This window comes from Etheostoma cragini, chromosome 10 (genome assembly GCF_013103735.1).
Source record: "Etheostoma cragini isolate CJK2018 chromosome 10, CSU_Ecrag_1.0, whole genome shotgun sequence".
NCBI classification, from domain to species: domain Eukaryota; kingdom Metazoa; phylum Chordata; class Actinopteri; order Perciformes; family Percidae; genus Etheostoma; species Etheostoma cragini.
In genome coordinates this window covers 19507088-19526853 of record NC_048416.1, presented here as the reverse complement: position 1 = coordinate 19526853, position 19766 = coordinate 19507088, and the positions used below count along the sequence as shown (strand labels likewise).

Genomic DNA, 19766 nt, shown 5'->3' with positions numbered 1-19766 from the left:
AAGGAATCGAGGAGTGTAAAAATACACAGACCAATCAACAGAAAGACAGAAGATTGGACAAGACAGTAACAACAAACAGAGGGAATCCAATGACATAACAGGGAAAAGGTGGGAGCAAAACCCAGAGGGGAACTAACTAGACAGGAAGTGCAGACCATAAAAAGGGATGGGTGGAGACAAAGACACATGACAGACAGGTAACCACAGAGCACATGGAAAACAGCAACAAGCACTTAACACAATTCACAAAATGGCCACAAGAGTAGCACAAAGGCAGTCAGTCACAGCAGGATCGTGACACAGCGCTTGTTTTTAATGAGTTATTAGCGTACTCTAACTTAAAGAAAAAGCTTCTGATAAAATAAGCCTACTTCACATTAAATGAATAACGTAGGTTGGCTGTTTGACATTATCAAATGCTTCACTCACAGCTGGCCTGCTGGCAGTTTTAATCCAGCTCTGCAAAGTTGCAGATCTTTTAGCTGCTTCATTGACTTCTTTCTCTCTCTCCTTTTTAGTTGTCCTTGTTGTGAAGTAGCACACAAAACTAACATTAGGGAGGTCAATATACTTTTTAATGCAAAGTTTATTACATTAACCAATTGGGACATGAGTTTATCATCTAATAACAAAGTAAGGCGCCTTTAACTTTTACTAACGTCACACAATGTATAACCTAGCATGATTCAAGAACCCAGACCATCACATCCCTGAACCTTTCTCTTCTCTACAGAACACAAACTCATGTAATGGACATACTGATGCTGCATTAGCCTGCTGCTGCAACATGGCTGTCCTTAGCTTTGGTTGATAACGTAGCATTTTGAGTTACTATAGCTAAGGCAATGCTGCGTGACGTGATACCGTACAAACGTTCTGAAGCTGCATATTGCGGTCTCAAATGTAGCTCAGTGTAAATTCTTTCAGGAAGACCTAACTTTTAATGATGCACTCCTAAATCAATTCAGCTGTTATCCAAATAAATGTATATTTTATCATGCTGTGTATAACTTCCGCATATCTGCAACTTGTCTCCTAATTGAAATGTATCTCAGTGTAAATCCTTTCATGAAGACCTAATTCTTGATCAATGCTCTATCTAACTCAAATCAGCTGTTGGAGGCGTTCACCTTCCTGCTAAACCAATCAGAATCGTACACAAATGGCAAGGGGCAATCACAGAGTTACAACCCTGCTTAAAATTGTTTCTCCCTTTTGTTATTTAGCTGTCGTTGCAGGCAAGAGTGCAACCCTCCAACCCCCCTTTCCACCTCCAGTCCTCTTTTGCTCCAGCTGATCCGTCCGGAGCCTCCTTTGATTTGGTCTTTGGGCTATATACTTTTGTTGTGTGTGTGTGTGTGTGTGTGTGTATGTGTGTGTGTATATATAATCGCCAAAGACCTTGTTAATTTAATTTGCCCTGTACAATAAATCTTATTTGCATATCTGCAAACATGTCTCTCCTGAATGAAATGTAGTTACAAAACTCCTCTAGCTGTGGCGGCATATAGCTCACCCAGTAAGAGTGTGTGCCCCATGTAGGCTGCGTCCTTGGCCGTTGCCCGGGTCAAAATCCGACCTGCGGCCCTTTGCTGCGTCATCCCCTCTCTTTCTCTCTCCCTCTCCTGCCCATCTACTGTCACTATCAAATAAAGAGAAAAGCCCTAAAAAATAATCTTAAAAATAAGAAAAAACTCCCCTTGCTGCTCAGATCATCTGTTCCGCTCTGATCCTGTCTTCCCTCGCTCACAAATCTAATTCTGCTCTTACAAATCCGTGGCTGTGCAGTCTCAAAGGTTGACTTGCTATCTCAGTAGCGCTCCAATTTGTTTTCTACTCTCTCAAATCGTTTATCATCAGTGTACCTCCCATACATTTTTATGACCTTTGCTTTCATTGCAGATATGTCAAGTGAAGACAAACAGAAACTGAACTAGAGGTTGGTATTTGTTTGTGTACAGTGACAAGCAAAGTGATGCATTACATGTCATTTTATCCTTTTACAAAAGGAGGTGGAGTGGCGGGGTTGAGAATGGATCCAAACAGCAACACATGGACAGCAGATGGAATGGAAACTACCAGAGGGAATGGTGTTATTTTAGCCATTTGTATTTCCTGTGAATACAGTAGCAGACAGGATTGACAATTATTATTTTTTTTAAGGTGGAGTCATGAAAGATTGATTTCTCTACTGCAGTATTTGAGATTTTAAGACCGACTCCTCCGTTTTAAACTGTTGACTTTTTTTGTACTTCTGGTTCAAATAGAGGTTCATTATTCACCTTTGTTTGGGTGGTTATAACTGAATGAGCATAGTTGTTTCATTGAGCTGATTACTGGTAAAGGCTTTCTCCAGGATAATGAATAACATGCATTTTCACCAAGTACAGTATTTTACTACCCACTGGCCCTCATCTTCCGGGCAATTTCCAATAACATATCTTGCTGCCAACCACTTCATCATTAAGGTAGGGTGTTTCCAATCAACCTAAATATGGATACAAATGTGTTTCCACAGTAACAGCAGAACCTAAAAAATATTTTCTTTAACCTCTGATCATATGAATTTAATTTCAACCCACACCTTTTTCCCTTCCTCGCCCAGTCTTCTTCTAATTGCTTGTAGAGGCAGCTGTGTGTTGGAGCATAAAGGTTGGGAGAGAGGTGTGCAGCGCTGGGAGGCATGAAAGAGCAAGAGGAGGATGATATGAAGTCTTGAGTGGGGTACGTGCGCCCTTATCAAAGTCTTGTCGCGTTCCTTGTAAGAAAGCAGTGAGGATGAACCTCAAATGGTGCTGAATTCTCACTATGTGGCCTTTTCAGCCCCCCCCCCCCCCCGCCTTCTTCTCCCTATTCCCCTGTCCCAGTGGTCTGTGAGTAATGAGCCTAAAGCAAGCCTGGCTAATTAGACCTGACATCACACCATAACTTGCTCACTTCAGCTCCTCTGGACACTTTTTGACCCATGTAGATATTCATCGACACCCAAACACGCCCACGCAAAGCCAATACACACACACACATACACACACACACACACACACGACTATTATACTGGTGACTGCTCCCCTGCTCGCGTCAATCTCCCTTATCTGTCTTAACTTTTAACATCCACACAATGCACCCAGAGAAGGATTCGTGGGTGGAGATGAGGGGGGTTAATGTCAGTGCTTTAAGCTTAGAAGCAGCATGGCATGTCTTATTGCTGGGGTGTGCATGTTGTCCGACTGCAAAAGGGTTTATAGCTGTCCTTAACGGCCAAACTTGTCGGTGGGTTGAAAAGTGGGTTTTCATTAAGAGGGGATAGATGCGATAATTATATAAATATATAGTTAATAGAGCACACTTTGGGACAGTCTGTCCTGGAAGGTATTTATGATGCACTCGTTTTGGTCACATGAAAAGGGACAGAATCAGTCTGTAATGAATGAAAAAGGTGAGCTTTCAAACCCTGCTTACTTTCTCATGTCTGCACACTGCATTTGCCAGTACCTGTGTGATGTGTATGTCGGATTATGGGTTTCAAATACTTGCAGAAATTGTGGAATTGGGAAAAAGCTCTTCCAGTTCCAACATTGGAGAGGTGTGGGTGGAGGTGGTTTCAGACTTAAGTTGGAGTATGCTGCTGCCTAATAGGGGAACACTGTAGGCAAATCCTGTGGATTTCAGACGTGGCAATGTTGGTCTGATGGTCGGCCCACCACCATGGTCTAGACTTAAATATCTTAACAACAATGTGATGGATTGACCAAATATTTTGGACAAACTTTCAGGGTTCTAAGAACCGACATCATTTTTTTATCACCACCGTGGGGTTGACTTGTATGGTTTTGAGTGTGAAATGTCTCCAGCTGGGACTTGGTTGTTAAATCCACTGCATGAATAACATCGCTCCACACAGCTGTTTGACTCACCTTCCTGCTGTGTGTTGTGATTTTTGCTTTCAGACTCCAATCTAAAGGTTTATTTAAAAAACACATTTTTGTGGATTTCTCTTTATTAATAAGTCACTCATATCAGTAAGCAGTGATCATGTATTAAGCTCAGTGTGACACCATTGTGACTTAAAGCAAGAAGCTAAGTTGTTTTCTTTGTTTTTAAAGTGATGCTTTCTCTGAAGTGGTCAGAAATATGCTCTTTTACACCTGTAAACACACCGAACAGTGATGTCATGATGAACTGACACATCCTGGTACACTTAAATTAAACCACGAAAGATAACTTAAACAAGAATTTAAACCACGAAAGGTAACTTAAACAAGAATTTAAACCTTAGTCAGACCTTAACCAGTGATCTTTTAAACATAGAGGCAGATCAGAACATGCTCAGATTTATTATTTTTTAATAACTGTCATTTTTTATGTTTTACAAAAGGCATGAACAGTGATATCCTCCTGTTTGGAAGGCTTGTTGGATATAAAATGTGTCTCTTACAATCAATTAAGGCTATGGAGTATAGGTAGAATTAGAAAATCTCTGACTTTGGCGCACAATCATCACACTGTGGTAGGTAGGAATGCAGAATGAGATTAATTAGCTGAGATCGACACATATCCTGCACCAGTTGGAAGCCTTTTAAGATTTTTCACTTCATCATGAAAGATTGTTCTGTTGCGCTGACTTTACAAGCATCATCAAACTAAAGCTAGGATTCCTTCTTCAATTTAGTCAGTAGATTTTTAGATTGAAATCCTGGTTTATACATTTACTTTAATTTCTTTGCTTTTACTCAAGATCCATTAAGAGGGTGTCTTTTACACTCATGAATGGGATGTTTGTGTTTTTCATTTTGTTATTCTTTGAGTTTTTATGGAAGTGGTGTTTTTTCTCCGCTCACTAACGGTAAGCAGCCATGTCTAAGCTGAGCATTATGAGACGCTGAAGCATTTGACTGTATAGTGTGCATGACACAAATACCCATCTTTGTAATATATGTAACCTCTATTCTGCTGGCTGCCATTGGCTGGGTATTATAACTATTGATTTGTACAGCAGAGAGTATATCACTTGACTGTCGAATCTCTCTGTGAAAATTCTTCTCTGCATCTTAAATGGACCACAACTGGGAGCATATTGTGACTTACTGCAGTAGCTACATGAGGTTAAAATGGAGAGTGAAGGGCACATAAGTCAGAAAATGAGTGTGTGAGTATGTGTGTGAGGTGTCCCTTTTGCCTTTGTTCAGGATAATTGATCTGTATTGAAGACTGTGAATGCGGTCCATTCTTCCTCAGAAAAGTGTTCCAATGACTGTGAGAGCAGCCATCGCATTGCCATTGATTTCTGTACTGCTGCCTTAAAAGCCCCAGTCAAGGCAGGAGGGGGGGGGAGGGGGGGAGCTGTGAAGAAGACACCTACGGCAGGATCTGCAGCTCCAGCACATCGAAAGACAGGAAAAGCGGCAGGGAGGGCTGTTCAGACAGGGAGAGAGTGGGGGGGGCTTTTCTGCTCCCAGTGATAAAGGTGCATTTCCTGTGGCCTGTATCTGTGCAAGAGGCTGGCACCTGATTGAATAATGTGCTTGTTTGTTGCTGCTGGCTGGCTGAGCAGTTGCAAATGTGGCAGTTTGTACATGTGTTTGCATATTTTGCATGCATCTATAGCACAAAATGATCGATAGGTACAGTAGTCTCTTCCTTGTGCTTGTTTGCATATAGTGGTGTGTGTTTGTGTGTGTGTGTGTGTGTGTGTGTGTGTTTGTGTGTGGCTCGCTGTGCAAAAACTCACTCTGAAGGATTTCCAAGCACAGCACAGCCATGGTCATCTCTATAGCAACTCTCTGTTCCTGTCAGGACTGCACGACTTGCTGAATATAATTAAATTGTGGCATGTAGGAGGGAAGAAATTCAAGTGGTTTTAAATGAAACTAAATGTTCTAATTACATCTTATGCTTTTAAATACATCAGGGGGTTTAATTAGAGGGAGAGGCGTCCTAGTCTGTGCCATCCAGAGGGAATGCTCTGTAGAATTTAAAAGCAATTTATTCCTACTCTTCCTTCATTCCTCAACCCTGAAACGGCTCTGATAGCGCAATGAAATTAATGTTCGGAATAAATGTTGGTGGGATTTAATAAAGGCAATCACCCCCACCATTCCCTCTCTCACTTTATCCATTTCTCTCTTTTACACACACTTTATTTTTATATTCTTCAAACACACACACGTACCTTCCCATCCTCGGTCAATAAGTCAAACTGTGACGTTAGGTTTGTTGACGCCTGCTTCACTTCACAGATTAATCTCACGGCTTTGTGAATATGACAAGGCCATTTTTTGGCCTGGGGTGAAGATGAGTTTGCAGTTCAATTTTCATAAGCGCCAAACCCTAACATCTCACAGAGCTGTGAATAAGCAATAACAGCCTATGGGAGTTTCCTGGCAATGAGGGGCTGCAGTCTCCTCAGTGCAGTGCTGTATATTTACAAAAAAGGCTTGCTAGCTGGTTTCATAGACTATGTTTAAAGATAGAAGATGTGTCTCCACTTCCTACCACTGTACAAAAGTAAACCAAAATATCACGGAGACGGGCACTGCCATATTGTAATTTTGGGGCCAGAGTCTGTGCTTTTGCGATTGGTTGGTTGAGCCGCGGTATTGGAGTCCCGCCCATACACTTGCCCGACCAATCTTGTAAATTATGACGTTTCAGTACATTTTTATAGCACCAAATAACTAATAAACTCTTGAACAAACATTAGCAAGATAAGAACTACCTGAAATTACAGAAACCAGTTTTTTGTTTGGCCTATGTCCTAGTCGCATGGTCGGGGTGTGATTAATAAACTATACTCAAGATATTTTGGCTTCACTTTTGGGGAGCTGTCAAATCGTCCATCTTTATATATATTTTATGGCTGGCTTATTGAGACATTTTGAAGTGAGATATAGCGGCCCATCAAATATGAATGCCATGCTCGAGCTGCAGTAGAATTGCATTTGTCATTAGGCAATTAAAGTTAATTTACAGCTTGCTCATTTGCTCAGCTGGGAAGTGACACTGGAATTCGCTCCACGAGTACTGATACATTGGCAAACATCTTGTAGAAGGAAGAGAAAAAAAACAAAAGCTACTCAGCACAGGGCTGCAGGGCTTAACAGGAATACACAATAGCAAATAAAATGTTCATGTTAATCTTAATGCAATTACTTGACTGAATATTCTGCTCACAGCTGTAGCTACCGGGGCTGAGTTCATTTCAGTTACTGTGCATTATACATTCTCGTCATTTCACAAGGACAAATAAAAACACATTATCACCTTGTAATAGAAGTGGAGGAATTAAATCAAAACGTTATATAATAAATCATCTGGTAAAACCTAACACAAACTGAAAAAGAACTGAAGAATTACAAGTATATGTTTGATCTTGTTACAGCACATGCAATTATTTTATGATACATTCAGTGCTATAAAGCTCTTTTTCCCAATATACTTTCAGAACATTTTCTTTGTGTAACTCCACAATAATCACTCTTACTTGCATCTGTTTTATTCATTGCACCAATGCCAGATGATAATGTAACCATGCTCTTGGCATTAATATGTTGCTGTGCTTTTTGGGGATTTGTGTGTTCTTTTACCAATGACATTTACTTTAAAGGATTGTGCACTGGACTTTTGAGTCACAGACATTTTTGAAGTTTTTTGGTTGAGCCTTCTGAAGTCTTGTTCCTTACCAAGTCAACATCTCCATGGAGAAAATCGTGAACCTTGAATGCTCTATAGAAGGAAACTGGAAAAACTTGCGTGATGGTCTTTCATTGGTTGCCATTCAGTGTTTTTCTGACCCCCCCCCCTCCCACACACACACAGACACACACACTTTCCCCTTTTCAGCACTTGTTATGGCACCAGAGCCCCAGCTAACGAGCAATTCACTGCCCTGTGTGTGCAGTGTGCCGCAAAACACAACAATAACGGATGAATAACAGAAAGAAAAAGTGCTGCCGGAAGCTGTGAAAATGTAAGTTAAGTGCTGACCTTGGTGGCCTAATGGCTCTAAGTAGCATCTAAATGTCAGTGTGGTCCAGAGAAGGGCAGCTCCTGCCCAAGGGTAATGGGTAAAGCAGTACTTCAAAGTTGTGAAAAGGAGGACAAGGCGCTGGGTAGGGCGCTGTTGGATGGATTAGGAGGCATGGAGCTGACCATGGAGCTCTCCTTGTCCATGAGAGGCAAGGCATCACTCAGCATCAGAGAAAGGCTGAAAGCCAACAGTCATAGTTGAACAGATTTCTCAGGCCACATATTCAGTCCTTCAGGATGTTGAAGCTAACAATACAAGGTGGCATCAACTGGGTCCAGAACAGAGATTGTTGTTAAGCCTGTTGCTTAACCACATAAACAGTTTACAAAGATCACAAAAATTCATAGTCTTTTTTTGAAACTGCGGGACCTTGATTTCAGACAGAGGTGACAAAAGAAGGCTTCTCATTTCGAGTCATTGAATGTTGATTTTACTTGCTGCAAAAAGAACTTGTTGCTCACATGTCCGCTGTAGCTGTTAGCTAATTAAGCTAACGTTCGCACCATGAGTTGGTTGAAAACATCTCCTTTTGGCTTTTTAATATTTTTTTTGTGTAAAAGGGGTTTAAAATATGCCGTTAACAGCTTACGTATGTAATATCGAGAATGGGTTTAGTACGATGGGGGTTCAGTAAAAGGAATAAGACTTTACCCATTTCATTACTGTTTTTACTGAACATTTTATCTGTTTTTTTAATGAGTCATGGGGTGTTGATAGAAGCGGTCAGGGCCCAGAAACAACGTCCCAATCTGCCTTTTAATTTAACAACCTTTCCTCAGACAGGCTGCCAGGGGAAAAAGTCTACCAACCACGGTTTGTGAGTTGACTCTATGCTCTAGTGGTGTAGATGATGACAATGGATATGTTATGCAGCTTCCAGATGTTAAATCTTAATAAAAACAAAGGCATATCCCTCATAAGATCAGTAAAACCCTATGAGGTGGAGGCCTGATGTAATTTATCGCATTCGGCCTTAATAATCCATCTAATTTTCCCCTGCGCGAGGCAATAAAAACAATCTTTTACTTACCACTGATGTCTTTTTATTCATTTGTATCAATAAAAAGCTTGAGTGGGACATGGAAATGAGTGAGCAACATTCATTGACATTCATTGACAATAGAAGTGGAGCGTGGATGAGAGGGCAACAGGTGCAGGGTTCTAGTGCCATTGTGCCAGATCCCCTTTACATCCCTATTAGACCTCATCGCAGAAAGTGCTTGAACAGTGTTGCTCTCACAGTTTGAGTCATTTATGAAACGGCGATTTATGCCAGGCGATGTGTTTGAAAAGTATTTGGGTGTTTGAATCTTGTAGGGTATTTCTGTTCCACTTCTCACTCAGGCTAAGGCTTGGTTGTATTTGGGACATTGATGAAAAGGGATGGGAGACAAATGTGGCTTTTTCCTATATAAAGGCAATGTCTGTGTCATTGGGCTTTCAAAAGTGTTTCATCAGCAAAGTGCAAAATGGTTGTGTGAAATTTGCTGTGCAGGCTTTACTGAATTGGCAGTGGAAGACGTCTGTTCTTCTCAAGATGTCTGGCTCAAGGGGGTGGAATATCCACAATTTGTATTTTGCTTGCTACGTATTCGTTATTTAAATAAAAGGAATCTGTTGATGTGGATCTCGTTGGGCCTTCAGTCATACTCCAGGTATATTTCATGCTTTATATCTATCTCACTTCTCACTGATACCAGAGGAATTTGAAGTACATTATTATGTAAATCTGTTACCAGTGCCTATTTATAAATCAGATATTTCCTCATGGTAAATAGGATAGTCAAATTACAGAAGAATCACGATGAACTCATTTGCTACATTAAAATATTGTAAATACAGTGTAGTTATTGTTAAAAGCTTAAGGGAGAGCTCAACATTTTGGGAAAAATGCTTAGCTTTCTTTCTGAGAGTTAGATAAGAAGATTGTGACCACTATCATATCTGTCAGCTTAGTTTACAGACTGGAGGCATAGACAAACAGCTAGCCTGGCTCAAGGTAACCAAATCCACCATGTCCTTTTGTTTAATCTCTGCAAAAACTAAGTGTAATCGAGAAATAGTACTGTAAAACCACAACTTAGCGTTTTACAGTGCATTTTTGGGCAGATTAAACAAACAAGATATACAGTAACTTGTTAATTATTGAGCTTTTAATGTGCTGGTAGGTGGATTTTGTTACCTTTGGACAGAACTAGGCTAGTCATTTCCCCCTGCTTCCAGCCTTTTTGCAAAGCAAAGTGTCTCCTGGCTCGAGCTACATGTTAAAGGTATACTATGAAGGACTTTCCTAAAAACAATGAATGGACTCACACAAAAATAATCCGTCAAAATCATCACCTGTTAGAAGTGTGTGTGGCGGTTTCTATATTTGAAGAGACCCTGCCTCTGCCTGTATTTCTTTCTTTCTTACTTTGCTTTTGGCATCAGCCTCCAGGCAGTAATTTGTAGCCCCCAGCCAACACGCAAGGTGTGAGGGCTAGACTCTCTAACATGTAGAGACCAGGTAACATTGCTGTCTCAATCTCTTTCTTCCTCTCTCTAGCTGTGTCATGGATGTGTAAAGAGTTGCAGGTCTGGGTGTCTGTTTGACTGAGGGCTTAGGTGTAACACACACACACACACACACACACAAAGCATTGGCAACAGCAAGGAGGAGGCCTGCACTTTGCACAAAATTCGTCAATGTGTGCACCTTCTTCAGGGTTGTGTGGAGCAGTGGATGAGTTTTTTTGTGCTTAAGAACTTAACATTTGTGAAACAATCAGTAAATAACAACTTATTTCTCTGATTCACTTCTTAGTTCTCACTAATGCCATTTCCTCTCTTCATTGAATCTCCGCCGCTCTTGGACAACACGTTGAACAAACTAGCTCTCTCTCTGAATAAAATAAGCGTATCTCCCAAAATGTCCGACTATACATTGAAGGAATAGCAGGCAACGGGAAAGATACCCTAGTGCTATCAATAACTATGGTTTGACTGTGTTTTAAATCCATCATCTGTGATCACATAGTTTTGGATACACAAATCTATTTACACTCTTGCTCATCTCAAATTGTGTTCCATAGGAGTAAAAACAGGTGGCATAAAGACTCAAAGGGACAGGTAGTACTTTTCTAGTGGTTGAGCTTGTTCCCAACTCGGTGACAGTTGAATATAGTGTTTTCCTGTTGAATGGAGACTTAACCATCCAAATAAAGTGCTGCACTGTCTGACTCACCACAGGTATGAATGTTGTTAAACTGTGTAGAGCATATATTTTTATTTTTGTAAAACATATGGGGCTGGATAAGCCTCTGATCAAACAGCCTTTCCCCATTTGTACTCTGCAATTCATAACTGAAAATGAAAGGACAGTAACTCATAATTTTTTAAGAGAACTAACGTTGTAAGCTCCCTTATTTATGATATTTCTTTATTGCTGCCAATCGATCTCTGCATAGACATGTGCCTGAAAATCAATGCCCCGATTGCATTTTCTTTTCTTTCATTAACCCTGGCTAATTTCATTCCTCAAAATAGAACTCCTAAATATTTTCTATCTTGAAATATCGCTATATTTCGTGGGGAGGTGGTGTGGGTTCTGTAGGCTGCAGAGGGAACTGAGGGAGACATGTATCTGTCAACATAACTTGGCCACATTTAGCCTAGCTGCGCCATGGTTCCCAATGAACCTTGGCATTTCAAGGACCTGAACGTAAAAGAGGAAGCACTGGGAAACACATAGCAAACGTAGGGGGAACATGACCTGGTGATTTGCAGAAGGAACAGTCCCTGGGAAGTCTTGTGACATCAGGGCTTTGTTAGCACAGTTAGCCCAAGGACAAGGTTAGCTGGCATTGGTTTGTCCTCAGCCAGACTCCTGACAGGTTCAGGTTGGAGGTGGTGGAAGGGGGTGCAGTTCTCTGATAAGGAGCAGCTCATTTTAAATTCAACATGACAGCCGTGATTGAATTCAGACATTAAAAAAGTAAACATAAGAAAAGGACTATAAATCCCACATGGCAAGAAATCTGTGGATGAATTGGAAAATGTCTGCTAGTGGGAAGGTGTGTGTGTGTGTGTGTGTGTGTGTGTGTGTGTGTGTGTGTGTGCGCATTGGTGGCCAAAAATGAAATGTGTGCTTAGGATTGCTCCTCTTTCATATGGGCTGCCTTTGAAGGAAAGCAGTTGAGGCTGATAGATGGAGGATTTATTTTTAATTTTAGTTTCTCTTCTCATAAATAGTCTAAGGCTTTGCACAAAATCATTCCCTGTAACAAACAGTATTTACCCACCTTCATAATATTGTGTTTGAAAGTCTGAGCTTGAAATTGATGCTACTGTCCTAAAAATACCTAAAATGGGAGTAAAAGGTATAAATTCCTTCTATCAACAATTCAACAGTGCACTGTGTCACATATATATATATATATATATATATATATATATATATATATATTAAACACATTTGAGTAGTGGTAAAACAATAATGAAACCTGGAAAAGCTGGATTGAATTACTCCTCTTTAATTGTTTTGTTTGACAAGTTCCACAGCTTTGTTATTAATTGGATCAGAACTAGTTTGCACCCTTCTTTCTGCCCTTGATTGGTGAGGAGGAGGCTGTCTTTGGCCTGCAATATTCCAACACATACACCACCAACACCCTTTTTAGATCTTGTTCTGTCATTTTATTACATGCTGTGGAGGAGGAAGATGACTGATATTCGGCACCTAATTCCTGGAATCTGGACAAGCATTTCACACCCGCTTGTTTTCTCTCTCTAGGGTTTAGGAGGCTGTCTTTGTTCTGCATAAATCAAGCCCGGGTTCTAATTATGCTGTGACCATGAGAATGAATTAAGATGCCGTGCTATATAGAAAACAATAGACAAGGATCCTTAATTTTGAGAAACTGTGTGGGAGCTCTAACCCATTTGCAAGGAAAACTATTATTAACATTAAGTGGTTTAGTGACATATTTCTCCTGCAAATGTGGATGATGTGGCCATTAGCTACTGGGGAGTGGTGTTAAAACATAGTGTGAAGAAATACAAACAGTACAGATGGTTCAGGTTGTAACACTTAACAATTATGTCCACATCACATACCATGTAAAAGTTTTTCAATTGTTTGTATTAGCACCTGCTAAAAAGTGGATTTTTTTTAGCTGGAAGTGTAAAGGGAATTAAGTACAGTGCTGCTCACAAGTTTATGAACCCATGCCCAATCTCTAGGTATGGTGACGGGTATGTAATGATGTTGGGCTATTTTTATTCAAAAGTCAAAGGGAACTTTATCAGGATGCACAGTATCCTGGATCCATGAAATAATAAATAAAAATTGGTCTGCTTAAAGGTTGTATGTATCCCAATTTATTTAATTATAACATTGAGATCAATTTCCAAAAGATATTTTTGGTATTCCTCTTTTTCGTAAACTTTAGCATGGGTTCCTAAACTTATGAGCACCACTGTAAGTTTTTCTGCTTTACCTGAGGGGAAGGACCATCACAACCAGTAAATAGGGTTCAGCAGCTTTGTTGATTCATGCTGAACATTTTTTGTTTTGGATTTTGGCAAGGAACAACTTAATCCTATTAAGCACTGAAGCAAATGTGTCCCCAGTGTTTTCCCTGCTTCCTGTGCCCTTGGACGTGGGTAGTAAATATTTATGATGTAGCTATGCTGTACACTTCTTACTGCAATGCTTTGGTTTGTTGTTCCAGAGGATCAAACTTAGATCATTGTGAAGGGTTGGGATCCTTTAGCATTAACTAGAAGGACTTTTCAGTGCAGTGTTCCTCCATATCTGACCAAAATCTATCCAACAGAAGTAGTTTGTATTCAGTTTTAACCCCATACAGTCATGTCAGTGTGGCCTTGAGATAGCAAATCATATTTTAACCCATCAACTAGATAATAATCTACCACAGTCAATAGAAACCCCATTACAGAAGCACAGTGTGTGATTATAGGACCACATAGGAGGCTTTAGAGAAAGGAGCCCTCCTTGTGATCACCAGAGTGCGGTATGATGCTGACCTGCAGGGTAATAGACCTGGATGACCCCTCAAGGAGGATTGAGACAACCTCACACAAAGCCTGTGACCTCTCAGAAAAATGAAAGCTGTCCCATTAATTAAACATTGCACACTTCTATGGTAGCTTCATAAAAAATGCAATTACATCTAATGACTTTTATGGTATAGGAATGAAAAAATGCAGACATGCGGTGCTTGTCTGTGTCAAAGTTTGTGTGGTACCAGGGCTCGACAGTAACAATTGAGTCAATTGGCAACTGTTTCGTGGTCTGTGGTTGCCCCTTTGGCAACCACCTGTTCAATATTGTGTTTTTTAAAATTATAGAAAAACCTTAAAACTGAAAATCTTATTTCAACATTTCAACTGTTGTGCGACTGCTTTCCGCACGCACGTGTCTACCGTGAAAAGATACAGCATGCAAAGAAAATTTTCTGTTCACGTTAACACAACATTAAAATCCGGTGCTAACATGGCACTGGTGCCTGGTGTCTGCCGGTCGGAATAGCAATGCGGATTTTGGTACCTCATTACAGTGCCAACTGTCTGCGCTTCGCTCCGATGCTCCAAAACAGATGTTAGAGGCAACAGAAGCATCGCTGTCTGTCTCGCTAGTAAACACTAGCTAGCGCACTACACTTGGCAGCAGGTAACGTCAGCCTACTGTTAGCTACAGTAGTAACTGGATAAAGCATGACTAAAATGCTGACAGCTAAACGGTGAGACTGTATTTCACCGTGGAGGATTCCAACACTGGGTTGTGCAACTGTCTGCCGATTAAGATAGCTAGGAGCTAAAAGACCATCACTGGTCACTGTTGTCATAAAAAACAACAGACGTGAGTAAAGGTTACGTTTAGGTAAACTGCAATTTACTGGTGAAAGAAGTTATCAATTATTGTTAAAAGTTACTGTTATTACATTTTAAATAATCATTTAAATTCCCCCCTTTTTTGTGCTGATCCCAAAATTGATCCAATCCGTGATTTAAAATCTGAGCCAAACTGTGTTTTGTGATCCGTTGCACATCTATTTGAAAGGAAAGGGAAATTATATTGCAAGCCATTCACTCATTGTTTTATTATTCAAATATGTGGTATAGTTACATAAGAAATGAGGTGATCCAAATAAAGGCAGTTTAAAACATGGCAAACCCTATTGTCAATTTTGGCGACCAAAAGCTGATGCCTGGTTGCCTGGCAACCACTTTAAAGAGAAGAACTCACATTAAAATCTTTTTAGCTCAAAACTGTGTTTTTTAAGGACGTCTATGTATGAGGAGAACAGACATAAAAGGAGACCTCAAAATGGTCTTACTAATGGTTAATGGAGGGATGTGGGTGGGGTGAACTGATACTGGAACAGTGCCTGAGGTCAACGTCTTACAGAAGACTGAACATAGAGGGAGAGGTTCACAAGTTGTACAGAAGAAAACACTTTATTTAAGTAAAAATCCATAAGTGAGAGTTGAAAAAGGTGACAAGTGGGGTTTAGTCACACAGCAAGTTTGGCAACACTTTTTTAGTTCTGTTGCCCAGTTATATTGTTATTCAATCGCTGTGTATCAGGGGCACCGTTATCGTAAGGGAAAACAGATTTAATGGTCATATTTATTGTCCATTATATCTAAGACACACTATCAGCGGCAGCAATAACACATGGTACCATAATAATTATTCATTAGGAGCTGTAAAGTTTTGTGGTTGTGTCTCCCAGTGGAAAAAAAGCTATTTAAGATGGGCAATCAGTAGGAGGATGTTTCTTATGGCTACTGCGCCCCTTCTGCTACATCTTGGTAACCAGAAAGGGTTCATTACCAGAGAAGATGGCCTGCAAGTAATCTCGACACTTAACCCTCTGGAGAGCCCCAGTCGCAAGACACTCAGGGGCAAACACTTCACGTCTGAATGGATACATGGGCAGAGTATAATGTCCTCCCACTTGGAAACTGAAATTGTTCAAAGTTCAGGCAAAGTATTGCAGCAGAGCCATGCCCAGTCAACATATTCCCAGAGGCGTGTGGAATGACTAGGAAGTAATGCACATGTGAAATATTACTAGCTGTGCTGCACAACTGGAATCCTAGAGGCTGTGTACACAATCACATAACACAACACAAACATATTTCTTTAGAGTCCATGGTTGCCAACGGCCATTTCTCAAAGGATTTTTGCCTAAATATCGAGGCATAATTATTTCTTCTGAAATTCAGAAAATGTACCAAGCCTGAAACACAGATTCCTTGTCTCAGACATGAATGTGATGATGGTGTTAATAATAATGAGACATTGGCACAAATCAGATGCAACAATTTTTCCTGTTTGTCACATGACAAAGCAACGCTAAGGTGGTTGTAGTTCAATAAAAAACTGAAATAAGAAATGAAAACTTTTAAAGTAGAAAACCAAGCATCAAAGCACAACAAGATCCCTGGCTCACAGGAGCTACAGGTGGGTGGAAACATCTTAACACTACATTTATTCATGTCTCCCCATATAATCTTTTCACTCTGGAGAAACATATTTCTCTCATTGCACAGAACATGCTTTTGCATTTTAAGATGTAGTGCTCACACCAGATTGAAGAGCACTCTCACGGTATGCTCCTGTCACTGCATCACCGCTAAAATAAACTTTCTGCTGGTGATCTGTAGTTTAATGTGTAAAGCACAACCCTGGCACTTTCATGACATTCACACTGCAGCTATCCGTGCCAGTGTGTATTGGCTCTGGTATTCATCAGCCTCTGTCCCCCGAGGGAAAACCCCCCCTGCACCTAATATATGGCCCTCAGCCGCACTCAAACTGTGACTTTCTTGTGTTACCTTTAGCCAAGTCTCAACCAAGCTTGAGTATGAATAATGGAGTGAGAGCAGGGTGGCAGCAAGGACACAGAAATGGAGAGGACCTGGACAACGATAGCCACTCTTCGTGGCTCGCCACCTCTGCTAAGCAACAAGCTGATATGCTGGGGTGGGCAGATATTTTTTCAACTTTATGCCAACACTTTGACTCTTGTTGACAAGAAAGGTGAAGGAAACTGATAAGCTCTTTAAAGGAGAATTCCAGTCAATGCCAACATGTAGCTCTGTTGTTTGTAAATTTGGACTGCTGCCAGTAGAGCAAAAAATGAAATAATACGGGGCTGCCTACACCGTGTTATTCTCTTGCTAGTGATAGCACCCAACGGGCTTAAACAGGGCAAGTTTTTAACGTGTTTTTAGCCTCTAAACATGTTTGAAATGTGTGCAGTGATTCCTTTTGATTTAACACAGTGAAACTGACTGCTGTAGATGTGAGATAAATGCATGAAAGCTGTGCTAATTCAGCTCTGTTTAATCCTGGTGTTGATACTGCAAAGAGACGATTGACTCCTTTTGGCACAGTCAGAGCAGGAGTCTGTGACGCAAACGCACATCCTCATACAACATCTGACCAATCTGGGTTTTTATAATAACACAGAGAAGAATGTGCTTTCTCCAGTGCAAAATATAATATTTTCTGGGGCTATCTCTGGCATTGGTGTCCTTCACAGCCCGAAGGTTATCAGGGCTTGTCTGGCGCATTTTTGACTACAAAAATTTGTTGCTTTCAGGATATGTCTGAGGTTACTGGGACTGATGGCAGCGGCTATTCTGTTTTTTTGATTGATTGATACTGTGGAGCAGCAGGAACTTCCTGTCTCTGAGAGCAACACATATCCCCGGGGCTCTGAACCAAGGCGCATATTTGCTGTCCAGGGGCGCGCCGCTGTACGGCAACTGGGCTCTGCACCCAGCCATTGTGAGGCAGTGGATCTGTTTGCATCAAAAGACAAAGTACAATGTCCTCTTTTTTTTCTCAATACACAATCCAGACGTGCCTCTTGCCGTAAACGCGCTCGTGCACGCATGGCCGTCAAGTCTCCAGTACGCGTTCCCTCCTCTGGCTCTGATACCCTCCAATCTGTCCAGGGTGAGAGAGCACTAGAGCACGACGATTTTAATGGCTCCACACTGGCCGGCAATAAACCGGCTGGCGGAGAAACATCTACTTCTTTTGCGGATAGCGGTGGCAACTCCCACTACGCAGGGACATGCTGTCCCGGGCGGGGGGGGACAATCTGTCACCCACACCTAGAGGGCCTGGCGCTATGGGCTTGGTCCTTGAGTGGTGCAATTTAAACACAGTGGGCTCCCACAGAATGTGATCAACACTTCCACCAGGTCCCTGTATGACTGGAAGTAGAGGGTGTTTGAGGAGTGTCCCAAGGAGGGACATGTCTCTTTTCAGTGACCTGTTGGAGCAATTTGTTTTCATTCTTGCAGGCCTTGATTGACAAACATAAATCCTTCTGAACCATAAAAGTGTACCTGGCTGCCATTGCAGCTTGACATGTGGGGATTGAGGGTAAAACAGCTAGTCAACACCCTTTGGTTTGTCATTTTATGAAAGAAGCACGTCGGTTGCTCCCTGTTTCTAAGCCATTGGCTCCCCTATGGGACCTGGCAGTGGTGTTGGATGGGCTTTCTAGCCCTCCTTTTGAACCACTGGAGGAGATCAACCGGAAGCATCTGTCTTTGAAGACAGTGCTGCTGCTGGCCTTGGCGTCTTCAATAGCGACATTAATGCGCTCTCCGTGCATCCTTCATGCACTCTGTGAACCCCGGGGCATGTCAGTGTTAGTGAAAATGTATTCATGGACTTTGCTTTGTGCATAGGGGCATTGTCATGTTGAACCGCTGAGCCTGGAAATAAAGACATTTCCCATAAACGGGAAACACACCATTGTCTTAAATGTCATTTGTATAGCGTGGCAGTAAAATTTCTCTTAATTTGTACTAAAGAACAAAAAACATAACATGAAATGGGTTGGGGCCAATTCAGTTATGAAAATGTATTGAATTAAACAAAAAATTGCTTTAGAAAAACAACGTTTGCAGTACAACTACAAGCCAAATATGCACTACTGGCTTCTGCTCAGCAGAACTGAAACTAGAACACTAAGTGACAAAAATGTTATCTTAAAGTGCCCATATTATGAAATAAATCACGTTTTCTGGGATATGGGGTGTTACCTTGTGTCTCTGGTGCTTCCACACACATACAAACTTGAAAAAAAAACATCTATGCTGTTTAGACTGAGATACGAGTTTATGAATGTATCCTGCCTTCAGTCTCCAGGTGAAATGTTCAACATCTTCCCAGCTTTCTACGTAACTAGCTAAGACGGCGTGGCTAACCGTAGCATGGTAGCACTAGGTGGTTCTCAATTGAAAAACACTGTGCTGCAACACACACTAGTCGACCATAATCTACAAAAAAAACTACTTCCACGTCCCTGGTCTGCAGGTATTCCACAAGTTTCCCTCGTTTCGAAGAAGTCTCCCAGCTAATCCTGCCTTGGACTGACCAAAGTTGGAGAAAGCGTTATCTAGCTGATGTGATCTTACCTAGCTACTGTTTATGTGCGACTCCCAACAAAGATAGTCTAGAAGTGAGATGTCTCACTCTGTAGCTAAAACAAGTGAGTTGTCTCACTCTGTAGCTAAAACAGAGATGTGAACACACGGTGAAAACAGGACCTGCAGCAATGTGCAGTACAACAAAAATATGGTGTTTTTTGAAAATGAAACCATGTAAACCTTTTCTGGTACAACCTCAAAATACAATTATGAACCTGAAAATGGGCATATCATTGGTACTTTAACAACCAAATTACAGTGAAATAACCCTACA

At 41.1% G+C, this 19766-nt stretch overlaps 1 protein-coding gene and 1 long non-coding RNA gene across 3 annotated transcripts in view; one reads left to right on the top strand and one right to left on the bottom strand.

Moving 5' to 3' along the window:
- drp2 (dystrophin related protein 2) overlaps nucleotides 1-19766 on the top strand; it is a 151975-nt gene that overhangs the window by 20660 nt on the left and 111549 nt on the right. The gene's annotated exons all lie outside the window — the stretch shown is intronic.
- LOC117952275 lies at nucleotides 122-14321 on the bottom strand. Its single transcript, XR_004658361.1, has 3 exons — nucleotides 14311-14321; nucleotides 6668-6674; nucleotides 122-232 (listed from the first exon to the last, which is right to left on the bottom strand). It is a non-coding gene; the product is annotated as an uncharacterized LOC117952275 (long non-coding RNA).